At 41.7% G+C, this 14,537-nt stretch overlaps 1 long non-coding RNA gene across 1 annotated transcript; it reads left to right on the forward strand.

Moving 5' to 3' along the window:
• Positions 1 to 6,321: 6,321 nt before the first annotated feature.
• On the forward strand, positions 6,322 to 13,694 carry LOC140470854 (uncharacterized). Its single transcript, XR_011956757.1, has 2 exons — positions 6,322 to 6,701; positions 6,903 to 13,694. It is a non-coding gene; the product is annotated as an uncharacterized lncRNA (long non-coding RNA).
• The last annotated feature ends 843 nt before the right edge of the window (positions 13,695 to 14,537 follow it).

The following is a 14,537-nucleotide window of genomic DNA, read 5'->3' on the forward strand; positions in this document are numbered from 1 at the left end:
AACTTCCTCCAGCTCCTCTCCTACCTTGGGAGCTCCTCGTGTCCATGAGAACCTACTTCTCGTCTCTTGACCATTTTCCCACTTAATGGCCAAGCATCCAACCTCCTCCCATTCACTGATATTGGTAACAGTTCTTGCTCTTGTCTGGTAAGGTCCCTGTCACTTTAATTCCACCATTATCGTCCATCCAGTGAAAACCAACGTGGTCTCATTTCCAAACTCCCTTTCCTTTCGAAAAACCTAGATGTTGGTAACCCCCAAGGGAGGAGCCTATCCCTGGCTCCTGCTATTCTCAACCACACGACACCATGAGATGAGCTATCTAAAGCCACAACATTTGTTTTCACACCTCTGCTGACATTACCCAATGTCTCCGTTATTCCACTGTTGCTAAATTATCAGACAGTATATTCTACAGCACTGTTTTATTGACTTATTAAGTCACAGGATGTGGGCATCACTTGCTCATCCAGGGCAGTTAAGAGCCAACCACATTGCTGTGGATCTAGAATCACGTACAGCAGACTGGGTATGGACAGGGTTTCCTTCCTGTAAAGGACTTCAGTGTACCATGTGGGATTTTCCAACAATCAACCAGGCCATTGTTAGTCTTTTAATTCCAGATTTTCATTTAATTCAAATTCCACCATCTGTCATAGTGGATATCAAAACCAGATCCCCCCCAAAAATTACCTGGATCCCTAGTTTAATAGTGTGCTGATAATACCACCAAGCTACTGTCTCCATGAGCAGAAATTTGCTCTAGTTAAAAATTGCAAACATCCCTTTTGATCACTGTAATGTCCATTCTGTAACTCTGTTATATCTGCATATTGGGCTCTGTTGCTCCCTGCCTCTGTTACCTGCACTTCCTCACTCTGAGATACCTGCATTCCACTCATTCTGCCCTCTTTAGCATCTCTGATTGTCATAACTCCATTATAGCCTTGCCTGAGCAGGAAGTTCTGATATTCCATCCCTCAACCAGTCTGCCTCTCTCCTTGTGAATATTTGTTCAAAACTTGCCCTGCAATCAAAATTTTCATCATTCAAGAGAATGTCATTCAATGTGTCGGTGCCCAATGTTTATTTTGCAAACTCTCCTGAAGGATGTTGAGATGTTCTGTTACATAAAACGTGTTCCATGTGACTGATCTTTTACAGTGTTAGGCCAGAGATTGCTTGTGTGCTGGTGCTACATATTGTGTAATCAGAGTACCAACTTGGACTTTCATTCAAACGTAAAGTCATTGAGGCAGCTCAGAGCGATTGGGCCGAGCATACTAACCTGCGAATCTCCTGCAATAACGTTCTAGGTTTGAGATGATTGACCACTAAGAATTATAAACAAGAATCTGGACTAAGAGTTGGCCATTTAGCCCTTTGAGCCTGCTCCGCCATTCAATAAGATCACGGCTGATCTTTTCCCAGCCTCAGCTCCACTTACCCAGCCTCACACCATAACCCTGAATTCCTTTACTCTTTAAAAACATTATCTTAGCTTTAAAAACATTCAATGAGGAAACCTCAACTACTTCACTGGGCAGGGAATTCTACAAACTCACAACCCTCTGGGTGAAGAAATTCCTTCTCAGTTCAGTCCTAAATTTGCTCCCTCTAATTTTGAGGCAATACCCTCTTGTTCTAGTTCCACTCGCCAGTGGAAACATTCTCCCTGCTTCAATCTCATCTATTCCCTTTATGATTTTATATGTTACTGTAAGATTTCTCCCCTCTGCCCCTCCGCCCCCATTCTTCTAAATTCTAACAAATATGATCCCAGTCCACTCAGTCTCTCCTCAGAAAGCAATCCCCTTAACTCATCAACTCAGGAACCCAGTGAACCTCCTCTGCACCCCCTTTAGTGCCAGTACTTCCTTTCTCAAGTAAGGACACCAAACTGCCTGCAGTACTCTAGATGTGACCTCACCAGCACCCTACATAGCCGCAACTTTTAAACTTGATCCCTCTACCAATAAAGGACAATATACCATTTGTCTTAGTATTTAGCTGTTGCACTCGCAGACCAGCCTTCTGCAATTTATGCACAAGGACATCCACGTCCTTCTGCACAGCAGCTTACTGCAAATTTTTACCATTCAAGTAGTCCTTTTTACTATTATTGCTACTAAAATGGATGACTTCACATTTATCAACATTTTACTCCATCTGCCAGAACTTCACCCACTCACTTGAATGGTCTATATGCCTCTAAACATTTATCTGCAAAGGTCCTAAACTCCACACCATCTGTGCAAATTGCAAACAATTGTGGTCCCAACACTGGTCCAATAGGCTGAGGAGTGGAAGATGGGGTTTAATTTCGATAAATGCTGCATTTTGGGAAAGCAAATCTTAGCAGGATTTATACACTTAATGTTCAGATCCTAGGGAGTGCTGCTGAACAAAAGAGACCTTGGAGTGCAGGTTCATAGCTCCTTGAAAGCAGAGTTACAGGTAGATAGGACAGTGAAGAAGGCATTTGATATCCTTTCCTTTTTTGGTCAGAGTATTGAGTACAGGGGTTGGGAGGTCATATTGTGGCTGTACAGGACATTGGTGAGGCCACTTTTGGAATATGGCATGCAATTCTGGTCTCCTTCCTATCGGAAAGATGTTCTTTTTCTTTTACCTGAACCAATTTGAGAGGGTTCAGGAAAGATTTACAAGGATGTTGCCAGGACTGGAGGATTTGAGCTGTAGGGAGAAGATGAGTAGGCTAGGGCTATTTTCCCTAGAGTGTCGGAGGCTGAGGGGTGACCTTGTAGAGGTCTATAAAATCATGAGGGGCATGGATAGGGTAAATAGATAAGGTCTTTTTCCTGAGGTGGTGGAGTTCAGAACGAGAGGGCATAGGTTTAGGGTGAGAGTGGAAAGATATGAAAGAGACCTGAGGGGCAACCTTTTCATGCAGATGGTGGTGCATGTGTCGAATGGGCTGCCAGAGGAAGTGGTGGAGGCTAGTATACTTGCAACATTTAAAAGGCATCTGGATGGGTGCATGAATAGGAAGGGTTTGGAGGGATATGGGCTGGGTGCTGGTAAGTGGGACCAGTTTGGGTTGGGATATCTGGTCAACATGGATGAGTTGGACCAAAGGATCTGTTTCCTTGCTGTACATCTCTATACTCTATGATCCCTGAGGCACACCGCTAGTCATCTATTGCCAAACATACAAGCATTCAATTATCCCCATTCTTTGCTTTCTGTTAGTTAAGCAATCCTCTATCCATGCCACTGGATTGCCTGTAACATCTTTATCTCATGTAGCAGCCTTTTGCTTGACACCTTGTTGAATGCCTATTGGAAATCTAGATATATCATATCTACTGGGCCCACACTATTCAGTGCAATTATAATGGCTTCACGGAAGTCCAAGAGATTAATAAAGCATGACCTGTTGTGCCTGCCGAATGGGACAATTTCTGTTGAGATGCCTTGGTATTTCTTCTTGATAGTAGACTCGAGCATCTAGCCCACTACATATGTTAAGCTAACTGGCCTATAATTCCTCATTTTTTCTCTACCTCCCTTCTTAAACAGTGGCATCACATTTGCTGTTTTCCAATCTGCTGGAACTGCCCCAGAGTCCAGCTAAGTTTACAAAATTACCAAGAATGCCATTTCTTTTAGTCCCCTCGGATGCAATCCGTTAGGGCCAGGAGACTAGTCTGCCCTTATATCCGCTAGCTTGTCCAACATTGACCTTTTTGTGACAACTATTTCTAGGTCCTCACTGCAACAGGTTGGAGAAGAAATTGGGGGGGGTGCCTGACTGATATTTTTGCATAATGGTTAGCCACGGGTGAGGTCACAGAAGAGTGGAGGATGACAAATGTTATTGTGTTAGTGTTCACAGTACAGGATACCAGTAACATGCCAGTAATTGACAAGAAGACAAAGGGAGGTGTCATAGAGTCCTACAGCACAGGGGCAGGCCCTTTAGCCCAAACTGTTCCATGCCAACAAAAATGTCCATCCAATCCCATTTCCCTGTAAATGGCCCGTTATTATTCAAGAATGGCTGCAATGAAAACCTGGGAAATACAGATCAGTAAGCCTTAATCTATGGTGGGTAAACTACTTGGAGATTCTGAGAGATATGATTTACATGCATTTGGAAAGACAGGGTTTGATATGGAATAGACCTTTATGTGTACTTTGGTGGAGCACCTTGGAAAATTGCTTTGAAAGTCCTCCACTGTTCAGCAATTGTCCCACCATAAAGTCTGCTTCCAATCTACTTTAGCTAACTCCTCCATCATCCTATTGTAGTCTCCTTTGTTTGAGCACAGGACTTTGGTATTGGATTTGTATCTTTCTTTCCATTTGTATTCTAAATTCAACCATACTGTGATCACTCCTTCCAAGAGGATCTGTAACTATAACATCTTTAATTAATCTCGTCTTATTACACCGTACCAGATCTAGAGTAGTTTAGTCCCTCGTCAGTTCCATTCCGTACTGTTCAAGAAAGCTATTGTGGATAAATTCAATGAACTCCTCCTCAAGGCTTGATTCACCAACCCGGTTTCACCAATTGACATGTCGTTTGAAGACCCCATGATAATTACCATACCATTTTTACAGGAATTAGTTACACCTTCTTTTTGAATTCTACTAATTTCCACTAATATCTCCTGACTTGTACTTCCTTTTCACGTCTTTCATAGACTTGGATGTCTTTAAACCCTTCTGCACACATGCTAATCTGCTGCTTTCTTTTCTATTTAACATGATACTTCCTGTCGTTCCCCCCCCCCCCCCCCAATCACTAAAGCCCCAGTGATCACCTCATTTCTCCTTTTCGTTAGAACACTGGTTCCAGATCAGTTCAGGTGGAGACCGTCCCAATAGTACAGACCCTTCCTGTTCCAAAACTGATACCAATGCCCCTTGAAACAGAGCCCCTCGTTCCCATACCACTCTTTTAGGAACGTGTTTAATTCCCTAATTTTCTTTTACCTGAACCAATTTGCATATGGCTCATGTAGTAATCTGGAGATTGTAACCCTTGAGGAGCTCCTTAAGTTTGTTACCCGTGCTTAATAATCCCCAAACAGGTAATTCGTCCTCATCTTGCCTATGATGTTTATACCAACATGGACCAGACTAATTGGAGCCTTGTACTCCCACTTAAATATCCTTTCGCGGAGGCCAGAGATTTTCCTAACCCTGGCATGGGGAAGGCAATACACCGTGCAGGACTCTCAATCCTGCTTACAAAAGATGCTGTCAATACTTCCAGTTAAAGAGTCCCCTACAACTACCACTTCTCTTTTTACTCTCCCCTCTTGAATTACCTCCAGGAAAGTGGCTATTAAAATGCAGATCAGACTGAAGAGCTTTGAACTGAGGCATTCCTTGTGCACAAACAACTGCAGTAGGCAGATCGCATCAATTGCACATCTGACACAGGACTTCTGAAGCAGCTCAGTAATCTGAGCAAGCATCCTCACTGAAAAAGATTTCCAGGTTGGCAGATAACTGTGTTCAGTATGACTCCACGTTTTCTCTTAAAAACAAAAATGTAATGCCCCCAAACACTTGGGGGAATCTTTGTCAAAATACCATGCAATTTGGCAAAGAAGTATCATTGAAGAAGACAGCAATTGTGAGTATCTGAAATATCCCCAGATGGAAAACAAAGGTTATCACTGGAAGAAGCATGTGAAAATGTACCCATCACACCCACTCTTGCAAATGTCATCTGTCCCACATGAGCAGTACTTGCGGATTCAGCATTAAACAATTCAATCATTCCTGGACGCATGGAAAAAGAATCATCCTTGATGCACAGTCACTGCTCAAGAAGAATAATATGGTTTTATAAGTACAGGCTGGACATTCCAAACACATTATTCTCCATGATCTGAATCTACTTCCCAGTCTATAAATATTAATCACTATATCCTGCATATTCCCTCATTGTCTAATTTTGGACCGCTAATTCATCTGATGATCTCTTTGCTATTAGCCCAAATCTCCATCCCTGAAGATGCTTCTGGTATTCACTGTCAGAGTCACCTATTTCGCTGCTCCCCCAAAAGCTGCCACCCAGGTCTCTAAGTCCTTATAAAAACCGCCAAAAATGCGGCCGGTGTAAATGAGAAATAAAACAGGAATTGTTGGAAAAGCACAGCAAGTCTGGCAGCATCTGTGCAGGGAAAGCAGAATTAACGTTTCAGGATTACTGTTCCCGCCAGATTCCGACCCACACTTTTCATCCCCTTCCCGGAGACAGAACACCAATAGCTTCATGGGGACTACAATTCCCACAATCCGTGTCGCTGCTGCTCATGTGACAGGGTCACGATATGAACCTACTGCGCAAGTGTAAAAACGGCTTTGGAGCGAGGACAACTCCTTTAATGTCAATGGTCAGTTATCATAGCAGCCTCTTTGTCTACTGGCAAAAACTGTCAAACGTCATTTCGTCACGTCCGCTGCTGTCCCACGTGCTTCCGTCTTCCATCTCAGCTCCACCAAAAGCGGCAAAGTGCCCAGTAGAAAGCACTGGAGGACCGGAAGTAATCTGGACCTCCAACCAATCGGAGCGCCCTATTGTCTGAGCGCGAATGATCAACCATACGTTTGGAAAGCTGCTCAGTCTTCAGCAAAAGATGGTGCTGCTGTTCGTCTTTGTCTGAATGAAGATGGAGCTTTACTCAGACTGACACTTCCTCCTCTCTCCCATACCTGTGAGTAAACGTTTTCTTCCGGTTTCTTCTTTTTAAAATTCTGGTATGAAATTATTTATTTGCAGCAACTGAAAGAGAAAGGAAATGAAATGAACCCAGGGAGGGACAGAATCTGTCCAGACCAAGAAATAAGGATCACTTAGATTTGATTGTTCTGAATTTCAAACAGAATAATGGTGACTTTTATAACTTTTTTTTCAGGATGTTAGAAAGGGAAGATTTTCAGACAGCAATCTCAAAACAACCAACACTTGAAGAACTTATGCAGTCACTGAAATAACTGGCGCTTACATATCATTGGCTGTAAACCATAGATCAAGAATGTGTTTCTGGTTCAAAAGGTTTGAAACAACAATTTGGCTGGAAAAGAACTGAGACATACTTACCAACTGCGAGTCTTTCAGTGAATTGATAACCCTTCAAACAGTCTCATACCCAAAGAAACATCACACTATTCATAGTAGGAACTTACAGAGACACAATATGGAGAAACCATGGAAATGTGATGACTGTGGGAATGGATTCCATTCCCTGTCAACTCTGGAGTTTCATCGACGTGGTCACTACAGGGAAAGGCCGTTCACCTGCACGGAATGTGGGAAGGGATTCCCTGATTCATCTGCTCTGCGGGTACACCAGCGTGATGCCACTGCAGAGAGACCATTCACCTGCTCTGAGTGTGACAAGACGTTCTGTGAGTATTTCACCCTGTTGACACACCAGCAAGTTCACACAGGGAAGAGGCCACCTACCTGCTTGGAGTGTGGGAAGGTATTCACGCAGGTATCCAGCCTGCGCATGCACCAACGAGTTCACACTGGGGAGAGGCCATTTCCCTGCTCTGATTGTGGAAAAGAATTCACTGTGTCATCAGCCCTCGTGAGACACCAACGCATCCACACAGGGGAAAAGCCATTCAAATGCTCCAAGTGTGGGAAGCGATTCAGATATTCATCTGTCCTCCAGGCACACAAATTAAGTCATACTGGGAAGAAGTCATTCATATGTTCTGAGTGTGGGAAAGAATTCACTCAGTATTCCAGCCTGTGGAGGCATAAGAAAGTTCACAAATAATCAAAGGATTTGGACCTGCTATTAATCTGTATTATTAAATCTGCTTGACAGCACATTTCAAACCCACACCTTCATCATCTCGAAGAACAAGTGCAGCAGTTACCTGGGAACATGACCACCTGCAAGCTCCCCTCCATGTCACACGCCATTCTCATTAACAGGCTGTTAGAAAGGGAGGGTTTGCAGACAGAAATCTCAAAACAACCAGTACATGAAGATCTAATGGAGTCACTGAAATAACTGGGACTTGAACATCATAAATCTCCACATTGGCTGTTCCATCACTATCCTGGTCAAAATCCTGGAACTGCTCCCTATCAGCATTGTGGGTGAGCCAACACCACAAGGACTGCAGTCCCAGAAGGCAACTCACCGTCACTTTCTCAAATTGAACAACTCAGATGGGCAATGAATGCTGGCCCAGACATTGATATTATACCCCATGAATTGATATCAAAATGAGGGAAAATCCCGCTCAAGACTAAGCCATGTTGATTCTGACAGAAGGTGAATTGGGGATGACTAAAGGATTGCTTTCTCCTGGTCAGGCCACTCTTGCCACTTTGCTTCCAGTAAGTCTGATGTACTTTGAGCATGGAATTGCACATTCCCACGGAAATGATCCCCTGAGGAAGGACATTTAATTTATCCTGGATAGGAAATAATGTTTTCCTTACCACTCTAATGAGATGAAAAGTAAATATGTTTGTCTTTGTTCCATCAGGTTTGTACCCAGGGCCAGGCTAATTGACTCAATTGGTCTCAGTCAGTATATATGCTCACATGAACCTTCACCCTCCCCTCTTCAACTCCCCATCAGCAGATCCTTCTGTTCTGTAATGTGGAAAGATTAAATGGAATATCTCTCTGGGCATTAATGTAATATGAAGTGTTAAACTACACAGTGAATGTTCTGGAAGTGGGTGGGGATGACAGTCAGACAGGAATGCGAATGACTAATTCCAATTACACAGTCATTTGCTACTGAACTCCCTACTATCAAGTTTAAACTACTGTTTAATCTTTATCATACTTTCATAGCCATCCCCAGCCATTCAGATTCGCTTGCTTGATCATCCCCAATGCTGAGTCCTATCACACCTACGTTGTCTGAGGCAGAAGCAGGACCAGAACTCATTTTCAGGACCACTCCGAAGCTCGGATACATCACACCTACGTTGTCTTTGGGAATCACTGAGTCAGGAAATTTTCTGCGTAATGATTCCCAGGATTAGGGCATTAGCATTTGCATTATCTCCGAGGATGATCTCATCCTACCATAGTACCTGGGGAGTATGTGACTGTGAGGCTGGGGGTTGTCTTCAGTGGCATGTGACTATGGGGGAGTGGCCAGAGTATCTGTAAACATTGTCAACTGACCTGTAGAGAGGGAATGTATTTTCGTTGTTTGGGCTCTGCACAGTAAAAGGAAAATAAATCAATCTGACAGCAAGGGTAATTGTCAATTTATACCTTTTCAGATTCTGCTGTGTGAATACATAAACATAATTATCGATCTGTTCTTGTCAGTTTCTGCATGGTGAATGTTTTGTAAAATTGTCAATCTATCCCTGCTACGTGAATGTGTCTGCTGAGATTTCATCTGTTGCTATCTGTTGAGAATGTGAGAGTTTAGTTGTCAATCTTTCCCTGTCAGTCTCTGTAATGTCAGTGTTTGAGTGTATTTATTCATCCTTTCCTATCAATTTCTGTGACTGCAGTGATCAGCCTGTACCTCTCAGATTCTACTACATGAATATGAAAGTGTAGTTATCCATTTGCGTCTGATTTATTGTTATCACATGTACTGAGATACAATGAAAAGTATTGTTTTGTGAGCTTTACAGGCAGATCATATCATACAAAGTCCATCAGGGTAACAGAACTGAATTTGGAATACAGTATAAAAACTGCAGAGCAGTTGCAGAGAGAGCAAGATTAACATTAAAATTTGGGAGGTCCATTCAAAATTCTGATAACAGCGGAGAACCTTTTCTTGAATCTGTTGGAAAGTGTGTTCAAAAATCTATATTTTCTACCTGACAGACCAGATGGAGGAGGTATTACCAGGGTCGGATGGGTCTTTGATGTTGTTGATTGCTTTCCTGAGATGGGAAAGTGTAAATGGAGCCTTTGGATGGAAGGCTGGTTTCAGTGATAGACTGGGATGTACTCTCAACTCTCTGTAGTTTCTTGTGGTCTGGGGAAGAACAGTAGCCATACCATGCTGAACACATCCAGGTAGGATGCTTACTATGGTGCATCCATAAACATTAGCAAGAGTCTTTATGGACATGCTGGATTTACTTAGCATCCTGAGGAAATCTGCTTGGTGAATATGTTTGGGTAATTGCCAATATAAGCCTGCCAGTTTCTGCTGTGAGAATTTAAGTTTTAACAGTCTCTGTCAGTTTTTGCTTTGTGAATGTTTAGTTAAGAATCCTTCCCTGTCAGGCTCTGTAATGTGAATGTGAGTGTATTCATCACTGTTTGCCTGACAGATATTCTTTTGTGAACATGTGACTGTGATTCATTCTGTGATGGTAGTTTTCGGGTGTTGTAATTGGGCCTTAATCTCTTCTGCATTTTGTGATTTATGACTGAGTCACAGAATTGGTACAGCCATTCAGCCCATTGTGTCCACACTGGGACATTCTGTTCTTTGCCTCTTCTCCATACTAGTTTCCATTAACTGTTGGGATTCTGAACTTTATCCACTCACTGCCAGTATCTCTATGTAAATGCTAATTTGAGATTATTTCTGCAGTTATCTGTCTTTGAATAACTATGGAGCCAGTTTTGTTCTTTATGCAACAGCATCAGGTAGAGAATGTGGATCTCATTCTCTTTCCTTGTTCAGTTGTGTTTTCTTTTGGTCTAAGTATTGGATAAACTCAATCAATATTCACTAATCCTTTCTGATTGAGGGAGTAATATTGGTTAAATGTTTATCTTGGCCTAAATCTGAATTTTATTGCATTGAGACTCCTTTTTTTAAAAAACGTTTTGTGCATGCAGTAGTCTTTTCAGTTGCTGCTGGACACTGTAAGATGTAACATTTAACTGAAGTGATTAATAATGTGGTGAGTCAATTTATAACTGTCTATATTTGGAAATACTGGGCCTATATTGCAGTTTTTCTTTTCTTTCACCATTAACTGGCTGAGTATGTGAGAGTTTCCTGTTGTGCTGCCAATCTGTATCATTTTGAAGAGTGATACTGGTCTACATCACACTGACATTTTCTGTATGTCTCCTTATATTTCCAGTCCTGCATGTCATGATTGGATATACTTTGTGAGATGGGTTTAACATGGATGTAGGTTTGCTCGCTGAGCTGGAAAGTTCATTTCCAGACGTTTCGTTGCCCTACCAGATAATATTTTCAGTGGGCCTCCAAGTAAAGCACTGCCGATTTCTCGGCAACAAACCCAAACAAGAAGACAAAACACGTCCAGAAACCCTAGCCACTCTCCCCTATATCAAAGACATCTCAGACATAACTGCCAGATTACTCAGACCCCTGCCCACAAACTCACCAACACACTAAAACAGCAGCTAATGAACTTGAAAGATCCTATACACACAAGCAAAACTAATGTCATTTGCAAAATACCATGCAAGGAATGTAATAAGCACTACATTGGATAAACAGGCAAAAAACTAGGATACATGAACATCAAATAGTCACAAAATGACATTACCTTCTCTTACTAGTATCCGTACAGACAGATAAGGAAAGACACCACTTCGACTGGGACAACACATCCATCCTAGGACAAGCCAAAAAGAGACACTCATGAGAACTCCTAGAAGCATAGCATTCCAATCGGAATTCTATTAACAAACACATTGAGTTAGACCCCACCTACCACCCCCTGAGAAAAAGAACAGGAAATGACATCACCACAGGAAATGACAACACCAGCCCAAAGAAACCCAAACATTTAAACCAGAAGGCAGGAATCAGCAGCAGTGCTTCGCCTGGAGGCCCACTGAAGATGTTACCTAGTAGGCTGACGAAACGCCTGGAAATATACCTTCCAGCTCAGCGAGCAAACCTCAACCCGAGCTACAAATCTTCTCAAAACTTGCAAACGGGTTTAACATTTTATAAATCAGTATTCCATTTTTTTTCATGTACGGAAATGCTTCTGCATTACTCAGGCCCTCAACCAGAATGTGAGTTTGGTTGAGGTGCGTTTTCATTAGCACAAAGCTGAAAGTGAGAATGGGGTTCATTCACTCTCTGATTCTAGATATCAATGTGCTCCTTATTCTCTGTTAATGTGCTTCAGTGTCATCTAGATTGAAACATGTCACTTTTAGTAACTGCAAGTGTACTTCATTGTCAAACTTCTGCTACTTGACATGAATGAGGTATTATCCATTTCCACTGGAGTCAGCTCCTGTCAGTGAAAGTGGATGTGTTTGTATATCTACTAATCTCTGGTACTGTACGTGAAGTTGGATAACATCCACAGCCTATGTTCTTTAGTTTTAGTGCCTGTAGGATCCATGGACAGGTGAACATCCAACTCATTGCAGCAGAAAAGCATCTGTTTTTCTTTCGAAGCAAGGGGAGAAAGTCAATGGACTTTTGTAGCCCCTATAGTGCAGAGTCTAACCGGGAGCAATGGGGATATCAAGGTCTGGTTTTCAGGATGCTATCAATTTTTGCGTAGTGACCTATTTTACCAATGAATTAATTAATCAGTACTAACTGAACCCATTTGCAACTAAGTGAACACATCAACTGCATTGCAGTTGACTGATCATAGTGTTCCTTGTACAGGAAAGAGAATTGGCCAATTCTATTTTATTTACCAATTTGGACAGGATCTGGTGCAAGCCTCTTGTGTTGGTCTCTGGTAAGGAGGGGGAAAGCAAAAGGACTTCAATTTCCACCATTCAGTGAAGCATATTTAAGTTATCAAATTCAATTTATTGAACTATCCACTCTTGTTGGGGAAAAAAAAAATGAGGAACTTGACAAACCTACCAATTTTGGCTTTTTCTTTCATTCTGCACTGTTATGACAAACTATATCCTGATTCCTTCCTTTTCCGTATTGCAACGAAGGCAGGGTCAAGAGGCACACAAGGCTTTTTCTAGATTTTTGAAGCAAATTTCAAAAGCCATACAGAATAATTAAAAAAAAACTTTCTTGCTGAACAGAAAAAGAAATAAAACCTACAAAATGAAGAAGTGGGAAATGTCATTACAATACAGGATGGGGGTGGCAGCTTCTCTGCTACCGTGATTTTTTAAATAGAAATTGAATGCTGGTTGAAAGGGATGAGAGTTGTTAGCTCGGTCAACTATTATGATGTTATAAACTGTTTTTGATCAGTGCAGACTTAATAAATTGAAGAGACTTATTCTGTGCTGGAGATCTCTTTGACTTGAGATCTGAGATTAGAAATCAGTTTGATGTGATGTTTTGTGATAGTTGTAGGTTATATGGATTTTCTTTGTTGTCAGATGTTGTAATGGGTATTTCAGCATGATGTACAAATTTGCAACTATTGAAAATCAGTCAGTAGCTGTGTGAGAGCTGGAATGATTGTGTGTGTGTGTGTGGTGGGTGTGCGTGTGAATGCAGTAAGCATTCTCTCTACATCAGGTTTTGGCCCAAAGGTTCATTTGGAATTTGCATAGTTTAATTGTGTCTTTGCACAGGACAAATATATTTATCAAACGATTAATTTTGACCTTCTCAGTTAGTGCTAATGTCAAGGTTTTCTTACTTGTCTGTACTTCATATATCCTCGTTGTAACAATGTAACAGCAGGATCTGTTTATTCACCTTGATTGTAACTTTAAAATTGCCTTTACCACATCGCGTTCATACAGTTCCTGAACGTATATTTCTTATGAGAATAAAGTCTATCTCTCTTCTGATGTTGCAAATGATAATTGGCTATGCATAGTGGAATTTATTGGACCTGAGCTGTTGTGCATTGACCAGAGGGGGAAATAACTGATGACATTTTTTTCATGTTTGACTCTTCTACTTCTGGAAATTGAGCTCAATGTGTGTTTGACACAATCCATTCTATAATTATGGAAAAGATGTTCTCCACTGACAGCATTAGCATACCTGCTGGTTGTCACACTTGGCTTCGTACGGACAATATATTACATTTTCTTGGTCCTTGAGGAAGACAAGAGATATCTTGTCTATAATCACCAGGGTTGTTTCTACTCCCCTTCTTGAACAAGGGAACAACATTTGCTCCAGTCCATCCCTACCATTCCTGTAGACAATGATGACATAAAGATCAAAGCCAAGATCTCTGCAGTCTCCTCTGTGGCTTCCCAGAGAATTCTGGGATGAATCCCACCTGGCCAGGGGATTTATCTATTTTCACACTTACCAGAATATTTAACATCTCCTTGTAAACTTCAATCCCAACTAGTCTCGTAGTCTGTTTCTCAGTATTCTCCTTGACAACATTGTCTTTTTCCAGTGTGAATACTGATGAAAAATATTCATTTAGCATTTCTTCTATCTCTTCTGACTCCACACACAACTTCCCACTACTGTCCAAGCACAGAGTAGCTGTTATAAAGTCATAGAGATGTACAGTACGGAAATAGACCCATCAGTCCAACTTGTCTATGCCGGTCAGATATTGCAACCCAATCTGGTCCCACCTGCCGGCACCCGGCCCATATCCCTTCAAACTCTTCCTATTCATTTACCCATTCAGATGCCCTTTAAGTATTGCAATTGTACTAGCTTCCACCACTTCCTCT

The sequence above is a fragment of the Chiloscyllium punctatum genome, chromosome 52 (genome assembly GCF_047496795.1).
Source record: "Chiloscyllium punctatum isolate Juve2018m chromosome 52, sChiPun1.3, whole genome shotgun sequence".
Lineage (NCBI taxonomy): Eukaryota > Metazoa > Chordata > Chondrichthyes > Orectolobiformes > Hemiscylliidae > Chiloscyllium > Chiloscyllium punctatum.